This window comes from Urocitellus parryii, chromosome 6, assembly GCF_045843805.1.
Source record: "Urocitellus parryii isolate mUroPar1 chromosome 6, mUroPar1.hap1, whole genome shotgun sequence".
Taxonomy (NCBI): domain Eukaryota; kingdom Metazoa; phylum Chordata; class Mammalia; order Rodentia; family Sciuridae; genus Urocitellus; species Urocitellus parryii.
This window is the reverse complement of record NC_135536.1, coordinates 3,510,222-3,531,949: the sequence shown is the minus strand read 5'-3', so window position 1 is coordinate 3,531,949 and position 21,728 is coordinate 3,510,222.

The following is a 21,728-nucleotide window of genomic DNA, read 5'->3' as shown; positions in this document are numbered from 1 at the left end:
GTTCCAGAGGGTCATGAACTGCTTGAGGGCACCCTGAAGATTTCATGCTGTCCCAAACCTGCTCCATTCTGCCTGAACTGGCTTGCTGGCCTTGAGGAAGAGCCTGTGGTGACCCTCAGGGCACAGTACTACACAGTCACAAGCACACAGATCTCAAGGACTGCAGGGCCCAGGTGACTGAGGCTGGCAGCCCAAACTGCTGCCCTGGTTAAGTCACCAAGCCTGCCCTCAGGTAAAAAGACTCAATACCTTTGAGGGGATGAGCAGCAGGAAAGCCAAGGCCACCCATGGTGCCCCATAGGACAGCTGCTGTTTGGATCTGGGCTACTTGTAGCCCTCCTGCCCCGACCAACCATGAATCCTGCCATTTCTTGTCTGGAGCTCCACCTCGTCCAGTGTCAAACTTGTGGGTCCTTCAAGACCCACATAAATGTCCCTTCTTGGTATTGCTTTTCTTTTCTTTCTTTTTTCTTTTCTTTTTTTTTTTTTTTTTAAGAGAGGGAGAAAGAGAGAATTTTTAGTATTTTTTTTTTTTTTTTAGTTTTCGGCGGACACAACATCTGTTTGTATGTGGTGCTGAGGATTGAACCCAGGCCACATGCATGCCAGGCAAGCACGCTACCGCTTGAGCCACATCCCCAGCCCTTGGTATTGCTTTTCTAGACTTGGTCACACCCAGCTGGAGCACCTCATACAGCCGTCTTCTGTCCCCATTTCACCCTGATCACCCTGCAGGGCTGCCTGCATAGCAGGGGAGCAGAGACCAAGTGATGCCCAGGTCTGTAGACCTGGAGCCTGACTCCCAGGGGGCAGTGACAGGCTCACAGCCAGTGAGTGACCAGTCAGCAGGTCCCTGATGTCACCTGAGTCAATAACACAGGGTTTGTCATGGGGCCAGTGTTGGAAACTCCCTGCTCAGCCTGATGCTTGCTCTCCTCAGGCCTCAGTTTTTCCTTGATGAACATCCATCTCCCACTATGTGGCCAAGGAAATGACACACTTGGCTTCCTGCCAGCCTGACTCCCAGCTCCAAGTCCCTCAAGGCCCTGAGCATGTCCCCAAGTCAGACCCTGGCTTACCTGTTCCGAGGCTCATAGATGAGGATCCCACCCTGGGGACAGGAGGAGTCTACCTGTGGGGGCCTGGCTCCAGGAAGCACTAGGGCCTCAAGATGTTCCACCCCTCAACCAGGAACCAGGGCTGGGTCTTGATGGGGCATGGGTGGCAAGAGGGACACTAGGTCACTGGGGGAGGTCATGCTGCCACACTGTCTGCCAGCCTATCAACTTGCCCTCCCCCCCCCTCTGCCTGGCACTCTGCAGAGGCCTCATTCTTTCCTGTGTGCTGGAGAGCTTGCCAGGCCAGGGAGACGATGCCACTGTCAACCCAGCATGGCCTGCTATACAGGTGAAGGGACAGGCCCAGAGTCTCACCTGCCTCTGCCCACCCCACCTCATTAGGGGCTCAAGGGGTTGGGCTGACCCACATCCTGCCGGGTCTGGAGAACTGCTCCAAGCACAGGCTGGGGGCTATGGGCTGCAGGCCAGCCTGGGGGTGCCCTGCCTCTTGGTAGGTAGAGTGGAGGGTCCTCTGGAAGGGGTCTGGCTCCAGGTCTGGGCCTGCAGTGCCCCAGGACAGCATGCAGGAGAGCTGCTTGTGTGTGGCCCTCGAGATTGTCTTCACAAACTTGGGGGGCCTTCATCCAGCAGGTGTGCCTTGGGCACCTGCCCTCTACCAGGCTTTCTAAATATGCTCAGGGTAGCCTGGATCTGCCTCCAGGGACTCCCAAGAACTAGGCACAGGTGGGCACATGGTTCAGGTGAAATGTGGCCAGTGGGCCAGTGGAGGTTGGAAACAGGAGGGTCCAAGGAGTCCCCACAAAGAAGGGGCAGAAATCTGTACTTGATCTTGTGGGCAGTGTAGCTCACATGGATAGCTGCTCTTATCAGGGATAGGCAGGCCTCTGGAGAATGTGGACACTGGGGGGCTCAGCCTTTGGGCTCCCTGGGAGAGCCACTTGGGCTCAAGGTGGGTAGCATCCTGTGGATGAGACAGTGCCTTCTCAGTGGGCTCCTGAGTGAGTCTTATCAGCAGTGGGAGCACAGCTCACGGCTTGCCACGGTTGCTCCTGCCCTAGTGAGACCACACTGCTGCTGCTGAGAAGTCCTCCTTTTTCCATCTGCTTCAGAATTCAAGGCCAGAATTTGGGTCCATGTGAGGTCTTTAGACACTTGCATATCTTTTGCACCTCAGGGCGTTTGCGTGGTTATCAGGATTACAGGAGAGATTTGCAATGGAGACTTATGGAAAATCCAGGTCATCTGCTTATGGGTGCTGTGGACTGGAGCTGGAAGCAATACTGCCTGGGCTGGGCACAGGCAGATGGCACCACATTTGACCTCTACAACCTTCCAGGCAGATGTATTCGTTAGTGGCCACCACACACATCCTGCACACAACCCCCAGAACTCTGCATGGTGTTGAGTTGTGCTCTTGGGCAGCCTCAGCAGGGCTCACTCTTGTGTTGTGCTCTGCTCTCCTCCTGCTGGGACTGGCAGCCAGCATCACATGTTCAGGCACGGCAGGGGCCAGCCCAGATACACAGGTCTTTGCAAGCCTTTGCTCACTCCCCTGTGCTGGTCATGCACATCTCATGCTGAACCCAAGCCCAAAGGTTGGAGAGACCCTGTGTTGCTAGGAGGAGGAGTTGCAGGATCACAGCTAGGCAGGAGGGCTGGAAGGTGAAGGAACAGGACCCTTCTGCCTTTGCTGACCCAAAAGCTGAGCTTCAAGAGATGACTTGGAGCAGGGTGTGTTGGCCCCAGAGCCTTTGTCAGTACAGCTGGCCTGGCCAGTCTGGGAAGCAGGCTTTGTACAGAGGGTCATCAGCAAGCAGGGACTGTGGTGTTGCTGCTGGCCCAGCCCTAGCGTTGGCCTGGACAGCCTACATAGAGTCTCTGTGCCCAGGGGCCTGTGGGTTTCAGCCCGGGACGAGGGCGTTTCAAAGTCAGGCTGCCTCTGAGGCGGGAGGGAATAACTCGGCTCCCACCAGGCTGAGAATAGCTCAGAATTGGGTCACGCTCACCGAGAGCTCCGGTCACAGCCTCCAGCCTTTGACAATAATCAGCTTTCTCCCGACATCTGTCCCTTCCAGGGGGAGGCAAGAGCTGGCATATTTGCTGAAGAAAGTGGTGGGGAGAGGAGGCTATTTTTAACAGGGAGTCTTGCCTCACCTGCACCCCAGTGGCTGGTCCCACACCCTCCATCCCAGAGGCCGGCAGCCTCCCCCTCCTGCCTACCCTGTGCCTCCCTCCACTTCCAGGATCAGCAACCTCCCATGTGAGCCAGGTGGTGAGAGCAAAGCACCTATGGGTGCCCTGAGGATGTCAGGTGGGGTCAGCCAGGAGGCTGGAACCTGGGCCACCCCTCCTGTGCCCTGGTTGGCCTGGTCCTGTCTTCTGAGGGTTGGGTGGCCACATGCTGCCGCCCAAAGTCCCCTATCCTCTGAGCCCTGCTGACCCATCCTGGGCTCTCCCCTCTACTATGGATAAAGGAGACCTTAAGCAGACACCCTCCTCAGACTCTAGGGGCTCAAGTTCCTCAGACCCAGGGTCCTTATCCAAGGTGGCACCTTGCCAGCCCACTCAACCCAAACTCCCTAAGCACATTTCCACAAAGGCTCCAGCTGAACGTGCTACCCTGCAGTAGCAAGCAAAGGCAGCCTTCGTCCCCACCTTGGGTCCTCCAGGGGCCAGGGCCCTCACCAGCCTGTTCTGGTTCCAAACCCTGTGCCCCTCCCCTGCCTCCCAGTCTGGCCCAAGCAGCCCAACTTGAACCTTGGTTTCCAATTGTCCTTCAATCCCTGGCCCTAGGGATGAACCCATGTGTCCCTCCCTGTCTGGACACAGGTATGTGTTTGGGGGGAGGAGTGACACTTCTTAAGAGCTCAGTTCCGGCTGGGGATGTGTCTCAAGCGGTAGCGAGCTCGCCCGGCAGCGAGCTCGCCCGGCATGCGTGCAGCCCGGGTTCGATCCTCAGCACCACATACCAACAAAGATGTTGTGTCCGCCGAGAACTAGAAAATAAATATTAAAAATTCTCTCTCTCTCCTCTCTCATTCTCTCTTTAAAAAATAAATAAATAAATAAATAAAAATTCTCTCTCTCTCCTCTCTCTTTAAAAAAAAAAAAAAAAGCTCAGTTCCTTCCACCTCTGGCACTAATGAGGTGTGTCATGCCCAGGTAGTCTTCAACCCTCCATCGGTGGCCACCCAGCCACCCAGGCTGGGCTCCTGCAGAGGAGGGAACTCTAGCTTTCTCTCCAGATGTGACTGAGTGCAGGTGTACCCAGGCAGCATCTGCATCTCCTGGGAGTTCTGAAGAGACGACTTCAGGTCCACCCCAGACCTCTTCATCTGAAGGTGCATTTCAGCCAGGCTTGGTGGTGTACACCTATAATCCCAGTGGCTCTGGAGGCTAAGGCAGGAGGATTGTGTGTTCAAATCCAGCCTTAGGGGCTGGGGATGTGGCTCAAGCGGTAGCGCGCTCGCCTGGCATGCGTGCGGCCTGGGTTTGATCCTCAGCACCACATTACAAACAAAGATGTTGTGTCCGCGAAAAACTAAAAAATAAATATTAAAAAAATTTTCTCTCTCTCTCTCTATCTATCTATCTATCTATCTTAAAAAAAAAAAAATCCAGCCTCAGCAACTTAGTGAGGCCCTAAGCAACTCAGCAAGACCCGTCTCTAAATAAAATATAAAAAAGGACAGGGGGTATGGTTTAGTAGTTAACCTGGGGTCAATCCCTGGTACCCCCCAAAAATAAAAAGGCACATTTCAGACAGGGTTCTGAGGGACTGGAATAGCATTGAAGTTTGAGAAACACTAGTTTAGGTAATCTTTGTCTTCTCTTTGCTGTAGCAACTAGGAAGCTCAGCCAAATTTGCTGCCCATCTAACAAGAATGAACAAAATTTTATCATTTCTTCTTCTCACCTAGTTTTGCCTGAGTCTTGCCCTCTTCCTCCCAGAGTATCCTTGAGAAGACTGAGATAGGTGATGTCACAGGCCTTCAGAGCCCATGTCCTTGCTGCCACTTGGGTACATGCCAGTGAGTAGTATATTAGGGTGCCAGGCACATTCTTGTGACATAGTAGATGCCCTTCCTAGGTAAATGTTCCTGCTACATGTCAGGCACATGTGTTTTGATTCTTTACAGACCACAAAGCAGTTCTCATGTTCCAGGTGTCTGAACCATTCCTAAGCTTCAGCCATTTCATGTTCAGGAAACATCCATGAACCTGAGGTTCTCAAATGTGGTCCTTGTACCACATTTGGGATTGCTGTCTCTCCAGGTGATTCCACCTCACAGCTGCCCTGGGACCTCCAAAGGCAGAAACTGGAGGCTCAGCACAGTGCTGTGCAAGGACCTCATGGAGTCTCATCGGCAAACCAAATGTTTCATTTTAAAAAATGAGGTAACTGGGAATTGAACCCAAAGCCCTCTTCCATCATTTCAAAGTAAAATAAAAAGGGCTGGGAGTGTGGCTTAGTGGCAGAGTTCAATCCCCAGCACCACAAACAACTTTTACAGATAACTCAGGTGGATGGATGCAGGGGAAGAGCAGAGTTGGTACGATGAAGGGAGGTGGGCCCTTATGCTGCTGGGAGATGGGTGCTGGGCTCCCCAGGCCTCTCTTTGTGTTTTGTTGACCTCTTCCATAATCAGATGTGCCCAGCACCACTGCTCCCAGCCTTGCTTTCACCAGGGTCCCTCCACATAGGTGAACTGTGGGGCTTCTCAGGTTCTCCAGCATTGGGATGGCATCAGAGCCTGGGGAGGAGAGAGCAGTGGGTCATGTACTGTAGAGCAGGTGGGGAGAGAGGGGGTGGCTCTGTCCCTAGCAAGGGTCACTGTGTGTCCATCCTCTGTTCCTCCAGGCGTGGCTGTCAGCCAGGAACAAGTTCACTGTGGGTTAGGATGTGTCTCCAGCATGGCCCAGCACTGGGGCAGGAGGAGAGCAGAAGCTGGAGGCTGAGCTGCCCCCACTTTTGCCCCTCAGGAGGTGCTGGCTTCTTCTGATCGCCCCAATGCCAGAGACCTCCTGTGTCCTCCTTCCAGACCCTCCTGGCAGTTCTGCTCTGCCTTCCCCAGCCCTGCTGTCACCCCAGAAGATAGCTCAGAACCATGTTTCCTTGCACCCTAATCTGTGGACAGTAGGATATGCCCATCTAACAATCCAAGAGTCTTGACCAGCATATACACCCACGAGACCACCTCAGCCCTGCCAACCCTCTCCCAGGCCTGCTTCCTGTTACATCAATCACATTTGCGCAGCGGCTGGTTTGGCACACTGGGGCAAGAGACGGAAATGTGCGGTTTCTGAACAGACTGGCCTGCCCGGAAAGCCCCTCTGTGGCAAGGAACTGGCTCATGGTAGTCAGCAGTGCCCAGCTGCCTGAACTGGTCTCCATGATCCTCAAGAGAACTGGACAGTGTGGGCTGCTGGACATGCAGGGTGAGTGAGGTCCCTGGCCTGGCTTCTGCCCAGAGGCCTGGGGCCTGTGAAGGCCTGGCCTGCTGAGGAATGCAGCCCAACTGTGGGTGGCGGGCAGCTGAGGGGCGGGGACAGTGGGGGCAACAGAGGCATGTTGCTAAGCTACAGGCACAGTGGACGCTCAGAGCACCAGGCAACAGGGAAGGAGGCATTTCTTGGTGGGGGAAAGCTTGACAACTCAGGCCACTGGTGTCCCCAGGAGGTCCAGGTGCACTGGCTGCCTGTCCCCTCAGGTGAAATGTGGTCTGCCTCTAGTGGGCCTTTGACCCAGACCCACCAGCTGGCCCTGCTATCCAGCCTGCTCTCTCACTCCTACCCTGACAAGGAGGCCTGTCCTCTGCCCCTCCTCCCTTCCTTTGACAACTGACCCTCCCACTTGCAGCATGTAGCCCCTCAGGGCAGGGTTTGGAGTTGTAGTGGAACTCAAATCCCCATCCCCAACTCTGGATTCAGTGCCCACCTGAGGCCCCAGGGCTGTCCCAGTGTCCTGCTGGCCACCGCTGGTCTGGGACAGAGACTGGGTTTGTTTTGCTCTGGTAGGGCTCCACTTCCTCCCTCCGTGGAGAGACTGTTAAGGAAGCTCCAGGGCTTTGGTGCTGCCAGCTGGCCCTGGGGGCAGTCATTGAGGGCCTGGAGCCTCCTACTGGCCCACCACAGTTGCTTCCTGAGTTCCTAGGTCCCACCCCCAGGCCTTTGCCCTCACGGTGTTCTGATGCACATCCTCCAGTGCCCCTGGGGACCTCCTGCATTGGGAGTTGGGCCTTCAAAAACCCTAATCCTTCCCCAAGACACCCATCTTGGCATGGTGGGGAGGTGCTGGGTCCCAGCTGAGCTGCATGTTCTTGGTGGTCCAGGATACTGGCCAATTCTAGGTCCTACAGTTGGCGCTCGGTATGGATACACTGTGGCGCATTCGAGGCCACATTCCATCCTCACATGCACATGCAATTGGAGTTCCTGCTACTGTTAGCACAGTTTTTACTACCTGATCTCTGCCACCAGTGCCTGTCCTGCTCCTCACTGACCTGCTGGCTGGGCTTGGGCCCCCCTCAGGGGTGTCAGTGCAGCCCAGGGCAGAGAGGTGACATTTGCTCCTCCACTGCAGACAATGTGGGAGCAGCAAGGCTGAAGAAGGTGGGGCTGGGAGCTTTGAGCCAAGTGCTCACCCTCCAGGAGCCTTAGTCCCCCTCAGTGCCCAGGAGCTGCCCGGAGAAGTGCCCAGGAACATCCCAGGCCCACTGCTCTTCACTCCACCCCTGATGCCCATGGGCACCAAGGGCCTTGGAGACATGGCTTTGACAACTGATCAACACTGTTGGGATGGTCACCTAGCGCCCACCCAGGCCAGGGGACACAAGCTGCCCAGTCCACGTCCTAATGCTTCAGTCCCCCTCTACTGGACCCTACCGTGTCCTGGGAACTTGCCTGCCTGCCTGCCTTGGGGACTGCCTTGGGGACCCAGGCAGACAGCTGGCCCAGCCCTCTGCCAGGCCTTTTGTGATGGGGGTCTGCTCGCAGCAGGTGCTGTCACTTAGGGGGAGGTAGCAGCTCTAGTGCCACTCTGCTTCCCAGGGAGGAAGTCCAGGCCCTCTACTGTTGAGCCGGGGGCCCCTCAGGGTCTCTCCTAGGCCAGGAGCTGGGGACAAAGAGGCAGCTGCCATTCAGGCAGGGTGGGGGCCCACAGTCTTTGTATGTGCCCAGCCCCTCTTGGTGACCTCACCACCGGCCAGAAAAGGGCCCTTTCTTCCCAAAGGCGGCAGTTGGGAATCCGCCTGGGGACAAAGCCGCTGCCAGGCGGGGAACCAGTGAGTGGCCGCCCCCCTTATGGCATAAATTAGGGGTGGGGGAGGGGAAGGCCGGTACAGCTGGTGCCTGAGGGAATTATACATGATCGTGTTTGGGAAGACACCCCTCAATTCATGTGGGGTGCAAGGGGCTGGCCTCTCCAGGCTCATTCATTCACGGCTTTTCCTTCATTCCTCAGATGGATGCCAGGCACTGGCCCCAGCACAAGGGGATGCAGTAGAGGTGATAAGTGGGGGGGCTTTCAGTCCAGAGGAGTTTGGGGACAAATGGATCACTGCTTCTCACTGCCCCAGTACTTGGGCCAGTTGGAGAGACCCTGTAGCCCTAGCAAGCACTGTCACCAGCAGGGAGGGGGGGATGTCACAGCCACCCAGCCTGAGGTCACACAGAGGCCTCTGAGGGGCTTCAGAGAGGCCAAGAAAATATTTGCTTTTCTATGTGTGGTGTCAAGTGACACCTCCACCCCTCATGTGGGGCCAAGGAGAGCTTCCTGTCCCCAGGGTGCTTCACAAAGCCGCCTCACAGTCCTGCTGGCCCTCAGCTTTTCCTGGCCTCTGTGGGGCACTGTCCCCACCCCTGCTGGAGACCCTGGAGGAATGGGCATCAAGGTGGCCAGCAGTGGACAGAACAGACAGGTGGCCTAGAGGGCTGACTGGCTGGGGTCATGCTGAACCCTCAGGCTGCCTCACAAGTGCCCATTTCTCTGTCCAGTGTCTAGTGGAGGCCCACTGCCCAGGATCCCTAAGCCTCTCTCCTCAGCCTCCCCAGGCACTGGACCCTTGTCCCAACCCTGAAGCTCTGAGTGCTGATGACTCAGCAGGAGGAGGCAGTGGGCCCTGGGGGTCAGGCCAGGCTGAGAGGCAGGCCCTGGTGTGCTGGGCCATCAGCTGATGCCCAGGAGGTCTCTCCACTGCCCTAAGCCAAGTTCAGCCCTGGTGTCCTGGCCACACTGAGGACAGAGAGTCAATTGGGTGCCCGGGGGCACGAAAGGTCCTGCCTACAAAAGAGGAAAGCTGCTGGCTCTGGGCTTGACTCAGTCCTGACCTGGGGTCTCAGATTGGCATGGCAGAGGCATTCCAGTCACCAGCAGCACAGAGACCCTGAGATTTCTGGGGCTGGGAGACTTTCAAAGCCCTGCTGGGTCTACAGCCACCCAGAGGCAGGGTGCACCTACTGGGCACTGGACCACCCCACACCCCATCTTTACCCCCGTTCATGGATTAACAGAGTGAGTCTCTGCAGATCTGACCCAGGCCAAGGCTCCCGGGGCACGAAGCCACCAAAGACTGGGGTGTGCAGCCCCACCAGGAGACAGAACAGCCCTCTGCCCCCTCCCCAGCCTAGCAAGCTGGCGGGGGCGGGGCGTAAGTAGGCCAGTGCTTTGTGCAGCCTGCGTTGCCATGGTGCCACTGCAGCCTGTGTGAGCTTCCTTTTGGACCTGTTCCCAGGACACCCCGAGCCAGCCGCAGGCCCTCCCAGCCCCTGCCAAGGCCCCATCCAGTCAGGGGCTGCTCACAGTCTTGGAGCCCTTGGCTGTCCCCAAGCTTCAGGGGCAGTGTCTGAGCCACCAAGCACACACACACACACACACACCTCTGTCACGCACACAATGCTGTCCACACTGGTGCCACATACTTGCAGACATTTGTATACCTCACGTGCACCCATGCATGCACACACGTGCCGCACAGCACACTCACACATCCACACTGCATACCTGCATACAGCTACACAGGCACACACTGAAGCTGTGAAGACCACAAGTCCCTAAGAGCTTGGGCTCTTCAGGTGGCCCTCCACAGAGCTGAGCCTCCAAAGACCCCCAGGGCCCAAGGGACAGCCCAACCCAGAGGCCCAGAGACCTTGGCCCAGACCACCTCACCACATCTGTCAGTTTGCTGAGACTCAGAAGTCATGGTTGAATCTGGGGAGGGGCCTAAGTGGGAGTGTGAGTGCAGGGCATTGCCACCATCAGCCTCAGGGACCCTTACTGAGAGGCATGGGACTTGCGGGGCTGAAGGGACACATATAGGCACCCCTTGCACAATGTTGTGTCACACCTGGCACTAGACATGAGTCACCTCATTTGATCCTCAACCCCACAATGCAGTGGGTGTTGTTGCCCCATTATAAGCAGGACACAGTGGCCCAGAGAGCACTGGTGGCAGGGTGGCAGGACTGTCCAAATGTGAGGGAGGGTGGTCTCTGGGCCTGGCAGAGTACTGGAGCTGAGGCACACAGAGGCCCTGGATGGCCCAACCCAACTTCGTTGTCAGCTGACATCAGTGGCTGGTTTGAGCGGTTGTGGAGGGAATTGGCCCTAAGTGTTCCTGGCCTCCCCAAATCCCTGCTAATGAGGCCCTCACTGAAGGTGGGTGAGGAGAGGGTGGCTTCCCTGTGGTTGGTGCCCTGGAAGGGGCAAGCTGGGGAGGCTAGGGCCCTTTCCTAGGGGGAGAACACACCCAGGTCCTCTTTGAAGACCCTGTCTGGAACCTTTGGTCTGCTGCCTCAGCCTCCCTGTCTGATCACACAGGGTGGATCTGAGGAGCAGGAATGCTCAGCAGGACAGGTGGGAAGAGGAGGGACAGACAGCCCCCACCAACAGTGGGCAGTGTGGTTCCCACCTGCACCTCTCCCCATGAACCTGTCCAGCATGGTCTTCAGGGTCAACACAGGTCTGCTAGACCCCAGGCCCCGGAAAAGTATGGGATTCCCAGACCTGTCAATCCTGTGGAGAGGCCTGAGCAAGGCTGCAGTGCCCAGGCTTTCAGGCATGGTCTCAGGTTGGTCTACCGCAGCACAGGAGGCAGGGCAGAGGAGCTCTTGCAAGGCATGCTGCCCCTGGGCAGGGCAGGGAGGGGCTGAGAGGCCCAGTGGGTTCTTTGGGCAGGGAAACCACTTAGGAGTGAGAAGCAGGAGAGGCTTCATGGACAGCCCATGCTACCTTGTGGTGAGTGGGTCAGTCAGAACTGGGCTTGGGTTCCTGGGTGACTAGGGAGAAAGGGTAAGGCAGGAGTTGGCCAGACTTGGGGATAGGAGATGGCCAGAGGAGGGCCTGGCCTGCTTTTGCAGCTGCAGTGCCTGGCACTAAGCCTTATTTTTGGCAGTAGTGTCTGCTCTGCAAGGCTGGGTTGGGAGACAGGTCAGTCTCCATCACTGTGCCTTGGGACACCCACCAGGCCCCACGGGAGAAAGCGAGGCTGCTGGGGCAATGCTTTTGTCCTATACACCCTGCAGCATCCAGTTGCCTTGGGCAGTGTAGTTGGCCTCACAGGCATGCTGTGGACATGACTCCTTGCCTGTGCACTCTCCCCTGAGCTGCCAAGCCCACTGTGTCATATGGGGACCATGCCTGCACAAAACAGGTCCTTCAAGGCCTGATTGTTCCACATCTGCTGCAGGGGAACTGAGGCCTGCCATACAACAGGGCTCTCTAGGGCCCCTGGAGACCCAGTAGCGCTGGGAGAGGCCTGTGCAGGGTGGAGACCATCCCTTCCTTTCCCTGTCACCTCAGGCAGCCTTCCTGATGCCAGGCTAGACCAGTTCCCAGTCCCTGTACCCCAGGTCTTCAGCCCCTTTCTTCCCTCCAGTTTCATGGACCCTCTCAGCCCTCCAGTTTCAACCCCCAACCCATGGTGCATGACGGGCTCCCTGCCCCAAGGACCCAGGATTGGATAGGATAGTCCAGCTCTGGGGCATCTGTCAGAGGCAGAGCATCACACAGTCGGGTGAGGCTGGCACACAGGGCCAGGGCTGGGGAGGTCATTGAAGTCTTCTTTCAGAGGTGGCATTTGGTTTGGGCAAAGAGCACAAATTACCCAGGAAGGAAAGTCAGAAGCCAGACAAGGGTCCAGCCTGTGCAGAGACGTGGGGCAGACAGGCCCCACCTGGGGAAGGATGTATTCTTGCCCCCCAGGCTTCAGGCCACTGCCACCTATAGCAGTGGTACACGTGGGCCTTCTGGAAGCTGGCGTGGCAGGCCTGAAGTGGTACCCTGTGGCCAAGTGAAGATAGTTCAAAGGGTCAGAACTGCGAGGTCTGTAGGGGCTCCATGCCAACATGAGATTGCAGCAGGTGGTCACCAGAAGCCCAGCTCAAGTGCTATCCACCTCCAGACACAGAAGCTGCAGCACAGGTGGTAACCATGGCCACCTGTCCTCACTAGCTAGGATAGGTGCACCTGGCGGTGGCCCAGGCATGACAGCTGCACCAGCCCTAGCCGTCTGGCTCTTCCAGTGCCCTGGCCTTAGCAAAGCATGGCCTCAGGCGCCACCTGGTGGCTTCCATGAAAGAATGAGGTAGGCAGGTAGGGGCTCAGAGGGGCTATGAGTGCCTTGTTGGGGGCGTTCCAAGGTCAAAGGGCCCCAAATTCTGTGCCAGTGAGCTATCCTGCAGGGCAGGCTGGTGGAGGGTGGTGTGTGGCTAGCTCTGTCTGGAGTCCTCTCTCCCACTGGCCTGACAGAGCTGACACTTGTCACTGCAGGTGCCAGTGGGCAGTGGGGCTCAGGCAGACAGAAGAGGCTGGACTATGGGCCCTACCCCTTACAGGCCCCGGTCCTTGCACCGTCACCTGGAAGGACCCCCTCTACAGGCAGCACTTGTATAAATATTCATGGCAAAAGTCACTGGGTCAGACTAGGAGTGATTTTCCTACCTAAGCCTCCCAAGTAGCTGAGGCCAGAGAGAACCCAGTGCCAGAGGGGTGCCTGTGCCTGGCTGTTCTTGGTAGGGAGCCTCTGGCCTGGGAGGTGACCCTGCCCACACTGTCCCCCCACGCAGAGGCCCCAGGAACCCCTCCCTACAGACTCACCTGACTGTCCACCTGGCTCTGGTCTCAGGATCTTTACAGTTTCTTCTGCTAACCCACTTCCGCTGGCCCTTTATTGGCCCCTGCCCTTCTTTGGGGTGACCTAATCAGGAGTGAGGGCTGGAAGATGCCCTTCCCCATGAAGGTGGAAACTGGAATCCTCAGAGGAAGTGGGGTACATGCACCCAGGGCCTGAGGGCCACTGCTCTGAGTGACCCATACACAGTGCTGAGAGCAGACCTCAGCCCAGGAGAAGGCAGCCAGGCAGCTCGCCGTCCCAGGACCAAGGGCTGCACCCGGATCTGTGCCTTGAGATTCTTTGCACCTTTTGTGTGCATGGGGTGGGGTACTTGGGTGGAAACCCAGGGCCTCACACATGCCAGGCAAGGGTTCTATCACTGAGCTACATCCCCAGCTCTTTATTTTATTTTTTTATTTTTGGGTGTGGCTTCTGAACTCAGGGGCACTTGACCACTGAGCCACATCCCCAGCCCTATTTTGTATTTTATTTAGAGACAGGGCCTCACTTAGTTCCACACTGTTGCTGAGGCTGGCTTTGAACTCAGGATCCTCCTACCTCAGCCTCCAGAGCTGCTGGGATGACAGGCGTGGGCCGCACACCTGGCTATTTTTTTTTAAGAGAGAGAGAAGAGAGAGAATTTTTTTTAATATTTATTTATTTGTTTATTTATTTTAAAAGAGAGACTGAGAGACAGAGGAGAGAAAGAGAGAATTGTTTTTTTTTTTTAATATTTATTTTCGGCAAGCACAACATCTTTGTTGGTATGTGGTGCTGAGGATCGAACCCGGGCCGCACGCATGCCAGGTGAGCGCGCTACCGCTGAGCCACATCCCCAGCCCTTTTTTTTAATATTTATGTTTCAGTTTTCAGTGGACACAACATCTTTATTTTTTTATTTTTATGTGGTGCTGAGGATCGAACCCAGTGCCCCGCGCATGCCAGGCGAGCGCTTTACCGCTTGAGCCACATCTCCAGCCCCAAGCTATTTTTAATTTTATTTTTAGATAGAGTCTCGCTAAGTTGCTGATGCTGACCTCAAATTTGTGATTTTCCTACCTAAGCCTCCCAAGTAGCTGTGATCACAAGTATGTGCCACCACACCTGGCACCCTTCACCTGCTAAGGTGTGACCCTGTCCCCATGACTAGACCCTGTCTGGAAGACCAGACCTTGGGAGGCCGGTCCCAAGGTTCTGTCCCAATGATCCCCAAATCCTCTCCCTTGGGTCTCTGTCCTGCCTCTTGCCACCCTGATCCCCTGGCCTGCTGCTGTGAGAGAAGCTGTGGACATAGTGACCAGTCCTTCCCAAATCCCTGCTGTTCACCGGGGGCAGCACCCTGGGGGCTCTGCCAGCTTCAGTATGCCCCTGCCCTGGGTTCTTCCAGGCCCTCCAGTGTGCTGGCCTGGCTCTTGGCCTTTGCATGGCAGCTACCCCAACTAGAAGGCCTCCCACCCTGCTGGCCTCTGTAGAGGGTCTGCCCCAGGAGGGGCCTTCTCTGACTCCTCTGGGCAGGTGGCCCCTTTGGAAGTCTGTGGCCCATTGCAGGGCACACCTTATCCTCTCCTCTGCACAGCACTTGCTGCACCTCCCTGTGTGGTCAGGACCATGCCTGCCTTGTCTCCAGGTCTGAGGCTGCCATTCCTGCTGGCCCCTGATATCTCCACAGGACAAAGGTCTGTGGGGGTTTGCTGAATGAATGCAGGAGGCTTCTGGTGGTCACCCAGCTCCTGCCCCGTCCCACAGCACTTCCTGTGTGCAGGCATGGGTTCATTCAACAGGTATTTGTTGAGTCAGGTGCTAGGGGTGCAGACAGAAACAAAGCAGTTTCATGTCCTCAGGGTCATGAGGTGACTTAGTCAGCAAAGCCCCACACTCCACCCAGCTGCATCCTCAGCTTCAGTTAATGACTGGCTGAAGCGACTAGCTGAAGTGACTAGCTGAAGCTGAGGATGCAGTGGGGTGGAGTGCAGGGCTCTGCTATCTGAGGCCAGGTGCAGTGGCTTGCTTGGCCTCTGGGCTGCTACTCTGAAGCCCCAACACAGGAGCTGCCCCTTTCAGGGTGTGTCGGCCAGGATCAAGCACCAGCTGTGCCACTTTTCACCCTCCATTGGTGACCAGAGTGTCTGGATACAGCAGTCGTGAGAGTGGCCTCAGGGACCTTTGCTGGCCCTTCATACCAGCCTCCACCCAGTGAGCAAGAGCATGGGGCCCTCACAGTGCAGCCTGCAGAACTGGGGAAAGGCCATGCAAGGAGCAGTGGGGCAGGTGCCTCCCTGTCCTTGCTTTTAGCTGGCCCCACTTGGCCTCTGCCACTTGCCATCTAGACCATGGACACCTTGCTGGGCACCTTCCCTACCTCGGGCTTGTCTGGAAAGAAGAGGTGACAGAGAAGGTCATAGTGTGCATCCCAGGGCTCCTTCCCTTCTCACCTGGCCTGACCCCCCTGACCTTGCCTAGCCCCAGAGTCAGCTCCAGCTCTGCTGGCCTCTTTCCCCAGCACAGCCTCTGTGGGAACAGAGTTGACTGGAGCCTCCATCCTGCCAGACATAGGCCTCCTTAGCTCCTGCTCCCTCTGGAGACTTCCTGACCCCTCCTTGGCCCTGGTGGCTTGGACCTACCTGCACCTGCCTCGCCCCAGACCTATCTCCCCCTCCAGCTCAGCAGTGGCCTCCTGTGTGTCCCACCCACTTGTCCACCAAGCTCAACTGAGCAGGGTGTGGGTGCCCATGTGGCAGCAGCATGGGGTGAACCTGGCCTACCTCCAGCTGTGTTCCATGGGGAAGGAGCTGGGAAGGCATCCCTGAGCCAGGGCATGAAGCTCACACAGGGAATGGCAGGCCCAGGCCAGTTCTGCGGAAACAGAGCAAAGGGACCCGTGGGCTGGTGTCCTGCACTCCTGGAGGAGAGGATGGGCAGCTGGTGTCTCCAGCACCTAGAAAACTGACTACTCATTCAGCAGCCCTTGTGCACTGCCCCCACCTCCAGACAGGTGCGCTGGGTCCTACCAGCTACAAGGGGTGGAGGAACCAACAGGGGGTGGTAAGGAAGACAGCCCAGCCCCCTGTCCTCCTGTCTGGCCACAGTGAGACAAAGGCCTCTCTGTCTCACCCTGGCCACCTGGAGCCTCAGTAAGCACAGCTCTGAGGTGGTTCTAGAGTGGGTGCAGGCAGCACGGTGGGGTATGCCAGGTGCCCTGAGGTGTGGGCGCTGGAGACGCAGGGCTTCTCTGACAGGCACATGCTCACTGGGTGGGGGAAATGATGGAGGTGGATTTGGGAGCAGGGAGCCGAGCACATGGCAGGTGCAGAGTGTGTAAACTTTTCATGAACTTAGTTATGAAAATGTCTTCTTTTCCTAAATTAAATAGAGATGGTTCCTTCTCTCACCAGGCTGGCTGGGAAAGTCAGCACCTAGGTGTTGCCAAAAGCTCAATCCTTGTCCCTGATGCAAATCCAATAATGAAGACATGGTTTTGAGAAAAAGAAAAAAGGTTTATTGCTTTGTTAGTAAAGGAAAAACACAGGGGACTGTCTCACAGGCTGCAATTCTGCCCATCAGCAGGAACAAGGGGTTTTAACAGATGTTTCATTCCATGTGCTCAGTCTGGAGTTGTGATTCACTTGTTTATTTGGGAGAGTCATTTCAGAGATCTTCTGGTGCCATCCCCATAGTCAGTTCCCTATGGTGGGTGCGTGCTCAGGGACAGATAGCTCTGCCTAGGATGGGAAAGAAAGGTAAGATGAGGGAGGGGAGATTAGGGAGGAGCAGGCAGAGAGGAAGAGAAGGAAACATGTCCACTTTAAAATAAGTTGCAGTGGCTGGGCTGGGGAAATGGCTGGGTAGCGGCTCGCCTGGCATGCGTGAGGCCCAGGTTCAATCCTCAGCACCACATACAAACAAAGATGTTGTGTCCGCCAAAAACTAAAAAATAAATATTAAAATTCTCTCTTTCTTTAAAAAAAAAAGTTGCAGTGGTAGAGGAGCAAGGGCTACCTTCAAAGCACAAGGTCACACTGCCACATAGGGATGGGCAGTCTCTGACTGTTATCACTGTCAAGCCACTGGACTCCTGAGACAGACACACTCCCTCCCTCCCTCCAGGCCTAGGGGGACACTGGTTTGTCTGATCCACAGAGCCACCACAGCCCCTCCATCCAGTTCTCAGCCTGGAGTCCTCAGGATGACAGCAAAAGAGGGGACAGGCAGACCCCAGGCCTTCTAGGAGGAAAGTCCAGTGGCAGAGACAGTGTGAGGCCTGGTGGGCTCTGAGGGAAGGAGAAGGGCAGCAGTGGGTTCCAGAGGGTAGGGCCTGGGGGGGGCACATGTCTGAGGCCACATCCTCATGCAGTAGGTGCTCAGCTTGCTGCTGGCTCTCTGCTCAGTCTGGGTTCTCAGGAGCCTGTCCACAGAGCTCACACCTTTCTCCCTCCCACTTGCAGGAGGGTTCTGAGTAAGTCATGTGCTCGCCCCTCCCAGTGGAAGCTCCTCGATCTGTGACTGCCACCTCCAGCCTCCCCCAAGGCAGCGCACGTAGGCGGCTGAGCTCAGCTCTCTGCAGCTGTGGGTGGAGTCGGGACTCCTGAGGACAAGAGCCCATCCACCTGGAGTGTTACACCAGGGCCAGCTGTCAGCCCCAGGCCTGTGGGACCAGCGGTGGGAGCAGTCCTTTGGGGGTTGGGGCTCCCGTGTCACCTGAAGCTGGCACCTGCAGCAAGGCTCAAGGGGTGGAGTGCCCCCTGCTGGTCTGGCTGCTATCATTTGGGAGCAGTGGGTGGGGACTGGGATGAGGCCAGTTGGGGGCATTGTTGATGCTCTTTGGTCCCAAGGGCAGTGTGGCCCCTTCACTCCCTGGGCTAAACCCACTGAGGGCTGCCCTGTCCTCACAGCTGGAGTTCAGCCCACTCTGTTCCCAGGCTCTCAAACCTATTCCTCACTCCATCTTCCCTCCCTCCCCCTAGCCCAGTGAGGAACCTGCTTTCTGTCCTTCTGATCTCTGGGCCTGGCCTTACCCCTGCCCTGGCAGCTCTCGGTGCTGGCTCCCCCTTCCTGGTCCCCAAGCACCCATACCACACAGCACTCTGGTAGCAGCCTTACTGTACCACCCGCTGCCCCTGTTGGGTTGGGCCCTTGGTCATGGACATACTGCCACAGCTGCCCCAGAGGCAGGAGGTGCCCTTATCAGCACCGGGTGGTCACCTCAGGGATGTGTGTGAATTTCGTCTTGACTGCACTGCAATGGACTTGGGGACGCCCTTCTGCAAGGAGTAGCCCTGCACTTTGCACAGTGGCCCACCGTCTGCCAGGAACCTCCCAGACTTCTCAATCAGATGTGGCCTGTGTGGTGGCCCTATGTGGGCATCGTTTGCGCCGTCCCTGCTACAGTGGGTGCGAGTGCTGGCTGTGCTCCCTCTGTGCCCGGCACCTGATGGGCAGACAGAAGGCATTTGTTTGAATGGGTGGAGTTGCCCCAAACTCGGCTGTGCTCCTGCGCTCTGCATTGTCATCTGCGCCACATCCTGTGCTGGGAAGCGTCTGAGTCCAGCAGAGAAAAGGCTCTCTGCATCCTGAGAGCAAAGGCCCTGACTGGAGACTAGGCAAAGCTGTCGGAGCATTGGAGATTCTTTTTTTTTTTTTTTTTTTTTAATATTTTTATTTTTTAGTTCTCGGCGGACACAACATCTTTGTTGGTATGTGGTGCTGAGGATCGAACCCGGGCCGCACGCATGCCAGGCGAGCGCGCTACCACTTGAGCCACATCCCCAGCCCTGGAGATTCTTATTGTCATTATTGTTCTGGGGATTGAACCCAGGGGTGTTCTACCACAGAATCACATTTCCAGCATTTTTTACTTTTGAGACAAGGTCTCACTAAGTTGCTTAGGGCCTCACTCAGCTGCCAAGGCTGGCCTTGAACTTGTGATCCTACCACTTCAGTGAGAATTTGCTGGCAGGGTGGTGCCTATCTGTAATCCCAGCAACTCTGGAGTCTGAGGCAGGAGGATCCCAAATCCAAGGTCTGCCTCAGCTATTTACTGAGACCCTCAGCAATTTAGCAAGAACCTGTCTCAAAAACAAACCAAAATGACAACAACAAAAGGGTTGGAAATGGGACTTGGTGGTTAAGTGCCCCTGGGTTTAATCCCCAGAAACCACAAAAAGAGTTCAGATTTCCACCCGTTTACTTGGCAATATCTTCTAAGTGCCTGTCACGTGCCAGGAGTGGAGGACACCATTTCTAAATGCAGCTCATCCACAGTCATGTGACTGGCCATTCCTGCAGGCCCTGAGGCTACAGGGCCTAGAGGTGAGCTTCTTGCCTTGAAAGGTAGAGAAAGGTGAAGCTCACAGAACACCTGGCCAAGGATGGGTGGGGGCTTGGGGAAAAGCAGTGGGACCCAGGAACAGGAAGGCAGCGGCGACCCTCCCCTCCGCTCACACTTAGGGCCACCAAGTTCCATGTCCTGAGATTCCCCCCCCCCCCCCCCCCAGGATTCAGAAGGAAAACCAGCAACATTCATTTGGAAAGAGGCTTCAGGAAACTACCAAGGAACTCACAGGATTTTTGCTTTTGGTCCCCCACTGCTCTCATACTGGGGTGCTCTGCCACTGAACTAAATCCCCAGCCTTTTTATTTTTTTGAGACAGGGTCTTGCTAAGTTGCCCAGGCTGATCATAACTTGTGCTCCTTCTGCTTCAGCCTCCTGAGTTGCTAGGATTATAGGCAGTGCCTGATCTCATGGGAGTTTTCATATGCCTGACATCCAGGTTGTACCCCAAGCCAATGAAATCACCTCTCTGGGGGGGGGGTGTACCAAGCCTCCCTCAGCTGCTGCGTTAGCCTCTCCATAGCCAGGAGACCTCAGGCAGGCAGTCCCTAGGAACAACTGACCTCCTGGGTCTTGGAATAACCCAGGAACAGAGACAAGACCAGAAAGGCTCTGAGAACTCATGTCTGACACTTCACCAGGCCTGGAAGACACTCAATGGACAAGAGCTTGAAAAAGAGGCGTCTGACCACAACACAGGGATAAATATGCTTCAGAGGCATCCTGACCACAAGGGAGACCTCAAGCCTACACCCAGGGGGCCTGGATTCAGGCCCACCAGGACCCCTCCTAGGCCATCCCCAACCAGCCTGTGGGAGCACTGATTTCTTGGAATTTTACCCACTCCCTTCTGCAACACCCAGAGCAGCCAGCTCCAAAGGACACTGCCATTTCTGTGGGGTATGACTCATGCTGTGGGAATCTCAGCACACTAGGCATAGCAGGTGCTATGACAGGAGCCTGCCCTGCTCCACTCACCTGCATGGCACTTACCAGGAATTCCAACCCCCTACTGGGGATTGAACCCAGGGGTACTAATCACTGGGCCCAACCCTTTTTATTTCATTTAGAGACAGGGCCTTGCTGAGTTGCTCAGGGCCACATTAGATTGCTAATGCTGGCCTTGAACTCAAGATCCCCCTCCTGCCTCAGCCTCTGGAGCTGCTGGGTGGTGCTGTTTGCCACCACACAGGGGTGTATGTGTGTGTGGGGGCAACATTCTTTTGTGCAACTTGCTTTTTAGTTTTGGTCTCTTAGCAATTGCAGGGCCAGACAGGCTGCCTCTGTTGTCTGGACAAGGAGGAAGATTGAGGCAAGGAGACAGAGGCACTGGCAGGAAAATGCTGGATACAGGATGTTCACACTCTCAAGTGAAGGCTCCTGGGAATCAGGCCACCACACAGAGGGACCTGAAAGGTCCTCAGTTCAGGCATGCAGGCACCAGAGTCCAACACTTCCACTTGGGTTGATGTAAGTGCCTTTAAAAGCACAGCTTAAGACTCTTCTTAGGGAGAGGATCTTTCCAGAACCACACTAGAGATGCTTTCTTCAAATACAGTTCATATTGTGCTAAGAATTTGGGCAGTGTTAGGGAGCGGGGAGCAGAGTATGAACCACACCGGCCATACACACACTTCCTGGGCTGTTGAGGTGGGCACCCAGGGACTCTCACCTCTGCCCAGCAGTGCCACCAACTATATGAAAGAACCTACTACCCCCATGCCTCACCCACCCAGGCATTAGAATTCCTCCCCCAGGAGCAACAGAGGTGACATATACAAGGACACGAGGCCAACAGAGAACAGAACACACCTTGGACTCGCATCCTTTCTCCACCACCAAGAGAAGCTAAGAGATTTGTTTTATTTCAGTAATAATTAAGGGAATACTAATTTGTCTATGTCAAGATAATACTGAACTATTTTAGATATACCAATACAACAGTCATACACAGTAACAGGGGCAAGACAGGAACCAGTATACGGGGAGACACACCTGTATACACATCAAAACCATGGGCAAACGTTTCTCCAATTATTAAGGGAAGAATATCCAATAGACAAAAAGCTGCAAAACTTAAAATTTTTCATGTACAGAAGCCTAGACCTTCAAAAACCAGGTAGAAATCTGCAAAATAAAACAAACGAGAAAAAGCGATTGAATTCCACTATAGCAAATATATAGGCATTTTAGCAAAATAAAGCATTGAAC